The sequence below is a fragment of the Elgaria multicarinata genome, chromosome 5, assembly GCF_023053635.1.
Source record: "Elgaria multicarinata webbii isolate HBS135686 ecotype San Diego chromosome 5, rElgMul1.1.pri, whole genome shotgun sequence".
NCBI lineage: Eukaryota > Metazoa > Chordata > Lepidosauria > Squamata > Anguidae > Elgaria > Elgaria multicarinata.
This window is the reverse complement of record NC_086175.1, coordinates 14,223,279-14,230,325: the sequence shown is the minus strand read 5'-3', so window position 1 is coordinate 14,230,325 and position 7,047 is coordinate 14,223,279. Positions and strand designations below refer to the sequence as shown.

At 44.1% G+C, this 7,047-nt stretch overlaps 2 non-coding genes across 2 annotated transcripts; both read left to right on the top strand.

Annotated features, from left to right (window-relative positions):
* Nucleotides 1–1,205: 1,205 nt before the first annotated feature.
* LOC134399818 (5.8S ribosomal RNA) lies at nucleotides 1,206–1,358 on the top strand. Its single transcript, XR_010025525.1, has one exon. It is a non-coding gene; the product is annotated as a 5.8S ribosomal RNA (ribosomal RNA).
* Nucleotides 1,359–1,543: 185 nt separating this feature from the next.
* TRNAK-CUU (transfer RNA lysine (anticodon CUU)) lies at nucleotides 1,544–1,619 on the top strand. Its single transcript has one exon. It is a non-coding gene; the product is annotated as a tRNA-Lys (tRNA).
* Nucleotides 1,620–7,047: the final 5,428 nt, after the last annotated feature.

Genomic DNA, 7,047 nt, shown 5'->3' with positions numbered 1-7,047 from the left:
ACATCCCTAACAAACAAAGCAATGGGAAGGAAAGTTATTTGGCACAAGAGTTCTTTAAGCTACTGTTAGGTAAAAGGAGGCAAACAGTTATTGGCTGCTAGCTATGCTTTGCAAATTCCTATTTTGTTCTTTTCAACTGCTGCTGACTGTTTGCCAATACATGTGAACGTTTTTGTCAACAAGAATTAAGCACAGCGATTTTTGCATCCATCTTGTGACAGGGTAAACACTGCAAGGATTCTGCGGCTTTATGCATGGCACACTCATTTCCTGACCTACCGAGTTGCAGTGACAAGTTTGGCAGATGGTGGCTGGTCTGTAGTGGGAGGAAAATAGGGTAGCATCTTATTTAGCTCTTAATTTGTCTGTTCCCAAAAGGCCAGCTGAAATTGGCCCAATAATAACATTTTAAATGTTCTAATTGTCCTGCAGTGCTCCAGGGCCAATAACAACAGTAGCCAATTATGAGATGTTGCTTACTGCTGGCACATTACATACCAAAGGCAAAGCAAACAAAGGAACACAGCTTATAGAATTATTCAAAAGACTATTTCATTTAGTACTGTCACTAAAATTAGATTAGGGGTGTGGGGTAGAATGAGGCTGAGAACTCTTGAGGATGTCTTAAGGCATTCAGGCATTTTACTCTCTCTTACATGCACATTCCAATGTGTCAGTGGGAATGTTACGGAAAAACTGGAGCCCACACGGAGAAACCGGAGTCCACACCAAAGTTCTTGTTTAACAGATAGCTTTATTCGCTAGCAAAACAGCAGCACGGGATGAGTCCATGGGTGGCTGCCCTGGGGACTGGGAGGAGGGGCTTTTTATACACGCCCCTCATTCAAAGGGAACGCCTGCCCTTCGTACAAAGGGAACTTGCGCGCGCACACATTTGATACAAAGGAATTGCGTGCGCACCTTGACAGCATGACAGAACTTGTTCAAACCAGTTCGGCAGGAATGTCTGCTTCGGACCTCAAGCATGCGCAAAGAGCACGGCTTCATTTACTCCGAGGTAAGGTCATAACCGGAAGTGACAGCCAGTTCCCTCACATTCCCCCCTTTGATACACTCTTAGCGAAGGCACAGAGTGCTATCATTATTACAGAGTGTCTTCATTGATAGGAACTGGCCTGTAATCCTGCAAGGCCATTAGGTGCACTGCAGTACGTTTATCTGCAATTTGCTCTATCATATCTTTCAAACTTTAGCGGTGGATCACTCGGCTCGTGCGTCGATGAAGAACGCAGCTAGCTGCGAGAATTAATGTGAATTGCAGGACACATTGATCATCGACCCTTCGAACGCACTTGCGGCCCCGGGTTCCTCCCGGGGCTACGCCTGTCTGAGCGTCGCTTTACCAGATAAAACTGCGGCGGGGTTCGAAGGGACGAGCGCCAGCTATCCTGAGGGAAACTTCGGAGGGAACCAGCTACTAGATGGTTCGATTAGTCTTTCGCCCCTATACCCAGGTCGGACGACCGATTTGCACGTCAGGACCGCTACGGACCTCCACCAGAGTTTCCTCTGGCTTCGCCCTGCCCAGGCATAGTTCACCATGGTAGAGCATGAGACTCTTAATCTCAGGGTCGTGGGTTCGAGCCCCACGTTGGGCGCCAGGAATGTTACGGAAAAACTGGAGCCCACACGGAGAAACCGGAGTCCACACCAAAGTTCTTGTTTAACAGATAGCTTTATTCGCTAGCGAAACAGCAGCACGGGATGAGTCCACGGGCGGCTGCCCTGGGGACTGGGAGGAGGGGCTTTTTATACACGCCCCTCATTCAAAGGGAACGCCTGCCCTTCGTACAAAGGGAACTTGCGCGCGCACACATTTGATACAAAGGAATTGCGTGCGCACCTTGACAGCATGACAGAACTTGTTCAAACCAGTTCGGCAGGAATGTCTGCTTCGGACCTCAAGCATGCGCAAAGAGCACGGCTTCATTTACTCCGAGGTAAGGTCATAACCGGAAGTGACAGCCTAGTTCCCTCACATTCCCCCCTTTGATACACTCTTAGCGAAGGCACAGAGTGCTATCATTATTACAGAGTGTCTTCATTGATAGGAACTGGCCTGTAATCCTGCAAGGCCATTAGGTGCACTGCAGTACGTTTATCTGCAATTTGCTCTATCAGGACCATGCTGAGTGCCTATGTCCTGGGCCCCCAATTGTGGAGGGTTCCAAGATTTGTGAAAGACTTTGTGTGTACAGCTGTATGTGTTAAGTCTGTATTTATGCAGTCATTCATAATGAACATCCAGATGCCAAGGGCTGTCATGGACCAGCTCTCCAAAACACTCATTCCCAGAAAACCCCTTTTCCTTAGAAGAAGAGGCTCCAGAGTTAATGGGAGAGGACACAGCCACAAAATGGTGTCATGCTGATTCTATTTCCCCAGGACCCAGTTCTCCAGAAATGCCCTGAGGTGCCCCCCCTTGCATCCAGAGGAGGTTGCATTACTGACATGGGCCATGAGAACACTAGAATGCCACAGCCATTTCAGTGTTGCCACAGCCTGCTATTGCTAAAACAAGCAAAAGTCAAAGTCTTTTTGACTTCCAAAAAGTCCTTCCAAAAAGTCAGAAGGATCGTGAGGCCAACTGGCAGGACCAACTGGCCTACATGCAAGTAAACTCTTATTTAAGACTCATGCTTGCTTTGCTTCTTGCTGTCTGTTGCTTTCCATTACCATTCCTGAAACCTGACCTTGCTGACCATTGTTGAGATTCTCCAATGTTCACCTTGAAGCTTGTTCTGATTGTGCCCATATCCGTGCAGTTTTGATATGTATGCATTTTTCAAACACATTTTTTTTTTGTTCTGGAAATTGCACTTGTAAATTTAGAAATGCATGGATTTTGACTGCAGATTACATTCAATGAAATAGGTAGATTCTGGTCAAAAACAAACTGATCCCCCCTACCCATTACATCTCTAGGCAGGAGGAAGAAATTTTCTGTGCCAGAAATCTTTTTCCTTCTTTGTCAACTCCTGGCTATCTGTAATATACTGTGCTTCACTCTGAACCCATCCCCCCCCCCCGTGTAGAGAGGGGAACTTTTAATTATACCTACATTTTTAAAATACCTACTTAAAAATCCATGTCAAGTTCCACAACTTCTCTCTCTCTCTCTCTCTCACACACACACACACACACACACACACACACAGAGAGAGAGAGAGAGAGAGAGAGAGAGAGAGAGAGAGAGAGAGAGAGAGAGAGAGGTTTCTATTTTATGCAGTCATGGAAATCAACAGGAGAAAAGTTGTAAATTATTTTCTTCACTGTATCAACCTGAAAACAATATCCACTATTTGTCCAAATATTGTCCATTACAGTTACATATAGTGAGTTTGCTTACAGGCAGTGCATACATCATGAACTGCCCAAGTTTCTTAAGATTAGGTATAGCATTTGCTCCACATTTTTTTCAAACAACATCTTCTTTTGCTTACCTTTTCATGCATTGTCAGTTCCTTCATGGTCATCACTTTTTCTTTTTGTTTGTTTTGAAAAGGAGAAAGGTTGAACACAACGATCCCTGAAAAACAGAAGTGCGGAGAGAGTAGAGCCAATGACACAGCCCTCCCTTCTCCAGCCATTCTGGATTTTAAACATCTAGACAAAGGATAGGGAACATACAGCCCATGGTCCACATGCAGCCCCCAGTACCCCCTCCCACTATATGTATTTCATAAAAAGCAGTGTTGTGGTTTGCCACTAAAATTTGCACACTGCTACGGAGGCTTAAAATGGACAAACCTACCTTAAAAACAAGATAAATTTGTCCATTCTAAGGCCTTAGCTAGACCTACCTGTTAGCACGCGACAGAGGAGGGATGTGTTTATCGCAAGATCCCTCCTCTGTTTGCATGCGACATGCGACGACCTCAGAAGTAGAGGCGTCGCACCCACCATTTTTTAATTAAAGGGCCAGCAGCGCATGAACGCTTGTGCACAAAAGGTAAGTAATTTTTTATATTTAAATTATTTTCCCCGTTCCCCACCACCACCCTACCCTTGATGGGCGCACTGCTTCTGAGGAGTGCTGCACCCCATGCGTGGCTCCCGGCTCCTCATGAGAAATCGCAAAGAGCTGGATCAATTTGTGGCACCAGGCCACATGTTCCGCTGTCTCCCGAGACCACGGAAAAAACAGGGCTAAAGGGGAAAGCGAGATCCCGGGGCAAGGGAGGGATCATCCCTCCCTGATCCCAGGATCCCCTGTGTGTGATGTGGACACACAGGGACAATCCCAGGGATCACCCCGGGATTCTCACCCCATCTAGCTATGGCCTAATCCTCTCTAGTGGCAAACAGTAACTTAAAAAAGGAGAAGCTTCTCCCTTTTATTGATGGTACAGTGATGGTAGTGCAGCCCACGGCAGGTCTGGGGGAGGGAAAATTGCCCCCTGGACTGCCTGAAGTTGCCCTTATCAAGACCAGGATCCATATCAGTTCTCATAGTCTTCAGATGAAAAACAAACTGGTGTCAGCTCTATTGCTATTGAAACATTGTGTTGTGGCACACTGGAACGATGCCCATAATACCTCTGGGACCCTTGGTCCTTGCTCCACTATTTGGTTTCCATTTATACTGAACATCAATGTATTTTACTCCCTGTATAAGACAGGGAAAGATAACTACAGCTTTGCTTATTTACTCTTGGCTTTGTATTGGTGGCCACAGGCATTGATTGCAAATCCCCCATGTAAATATGACCTTATTGTCAAATAGGACAATACTTGATGTACCCCGATTATCATTCCGAAGCAACTGGAACTTAGTAAATAATTCATAGCAAATTATTGATTGAATTCAACCTTTTTATTTTTGTCTGTGAATCATCTTGAATGACTTTCCTCCTGACCTACACAAGGCTGAATCTTGATCAGAAACATTGTACTCAGATATCTAAGCTGACATTTCTTCTACCTCAGCTGCTTATGGAAGCCATTCACTCTATGCGAAACACCCCATCAAAAATACATCACTGCAGTGAGGATAATGTACTAATACAGAATGCAGGACTGCAGGTAGAGGTGATGTTTGTGATATGTAAAATCTGATGGGGCAGGCTTTGAGCACTGCTGTGTGACAAATATTGTAACTAACGGTGCAATCCTATAAATGTCTCAGAATGAAATCCCACTGGATTCAATGGAACTTGCTCCCACGTAAGTGGGCATAGGATTTCCGCCTAAACATGCAAAATCATTTTATTTATTTATTTATTATTTAAAACATTTGTATCCTGCCCTATATCACTAGGATCTCAGGGTGGCATACACATAAAATCATATAATCTAAAAAATAAATATACACAGCTAAAAACAAATTAATCCATGAATCAAGTTAAAACCAGTTTATAATTGTAAAAACAATTAAAACAGTTAAAACAATGTGCAAACTTAGTAAATTTAACGATTAAAGGCTTTGTTAAAAAGCTATTTTTTCACTTGGCGCCAGAATAAAATCAGCGTTGGCGCCAGTCGGGCCTCCAAGGGGAGGGCATTCCTCAGATGGGGTGCCACAACAGAGAAAGCCCTCTCCCTTGTCCCAACATAGTGAATGTGTTGTGCTGGTGGGATGCGGAGAAGCGTTGCTCCAACAGATCTCAAGACTCCGGCAGGCATTTATAAGGAGAGGCGCTTCCTCAAGTATCGAGGTCCCAAGCAAACATTTAATAAATGTTTGCACGTGTCTGCTTTGTGGTGGCAGTGGTCCATGGACCAGGACTAAATATTGCATAGCCAAGTCTTGAACTAAAAACAGCTACTAGTTCCTGGGTGTTCTTTAGATATATATATTTAAAAATCTTGCCTTTCCATTACATGCTCAATAATAATAATAATAATAATAATAATAATAATAATAATAATATTTACTCACCTCTCCCTCTGGATCAGCTTTATAAAGTACAAGATACAAGACAAAAGTTTAATTAAAAAGTAAAAGCAATTAAAAACACATACAAAAGAAAGAAAGAAAGAAAGAAAGAAAGAAAGAAAGAAAGAAAGAAAAGCTACTATTTAAAATCTATTTCAGCAAACATATCAGATTAAGGGTGCAAGATGGGGCAGGCTGGGAGTTGTAGAACTTTTTCTGTCTTAACATGTATAGGATTGCACCCTAAAAGCCCAAATCCTGTCTGAATAAAAATCCCTTTACCTGCCAATGGAAAGACAACAGAGGGCATGTCTACATTGGAGAGGGAAAGGGGGAGGATCTTGTGATATGCTGATCGCGAGATCCTCCCCTTTGTCCACACAAGGAGAGCGACATCCAGGGAGGAAGGAGTATGTCGCACCCACCATTTTATTTTTATTTTTTTACTGAAGATGAGCGCACAAGAGCTCCAACGAAAAGGTCAGTTTAAAGAAAAAAAATTATCCTGCTCCACCCACTCAACCCCTGATGGGCACCGAGTGCTTGAAGAGCCCCTTGCCTGGTTCCTGGCTCCTCACGCTTACTCACGAGGAGTCGGGACAAAACCTGGACAGCCGCCCACACCTCCTGCAGTCTCGGGACGATCCCCAGACCACGGGGAAAATTGGGCTAAAAGCTGTCCCAGTTGTCCCGGGGAAATGGAGGAATCTTCCCTCCCTGGCTCCCTGGATACCTTGTGTGTCATGTGGACATGCAGGGATGATCCTGGGGCAATCCCTGGGATAAGGCATGGTCTAGACATGTCCAGAGTACTGTTTTACTCTGTACAGCACCATGTACATTGATGGTGCTATATAAATAAATAATAATAATAATAATAATAATAATAATAATAATAATAATAATTTCCAGAGTCTTGGAGCAGCCATTGAGAAGGCTGTCTCTCATGCTCTTCCCAAATGTGCCTCTGTTGATGGCAGAATAAAGAGAAGGGCTTCTCCTGAGGATCTTAAACCATGGCATGCTGCTCATATGGGAGAATGTGGCCTTTCAAATAGGCTTGTCCCAGGTGGTGTAGATGCTCTTAGCTATATATTTCAGATTAATTAAGGGCACTTGTGCTGAATTTTTCAGTTTCATAATTCCTA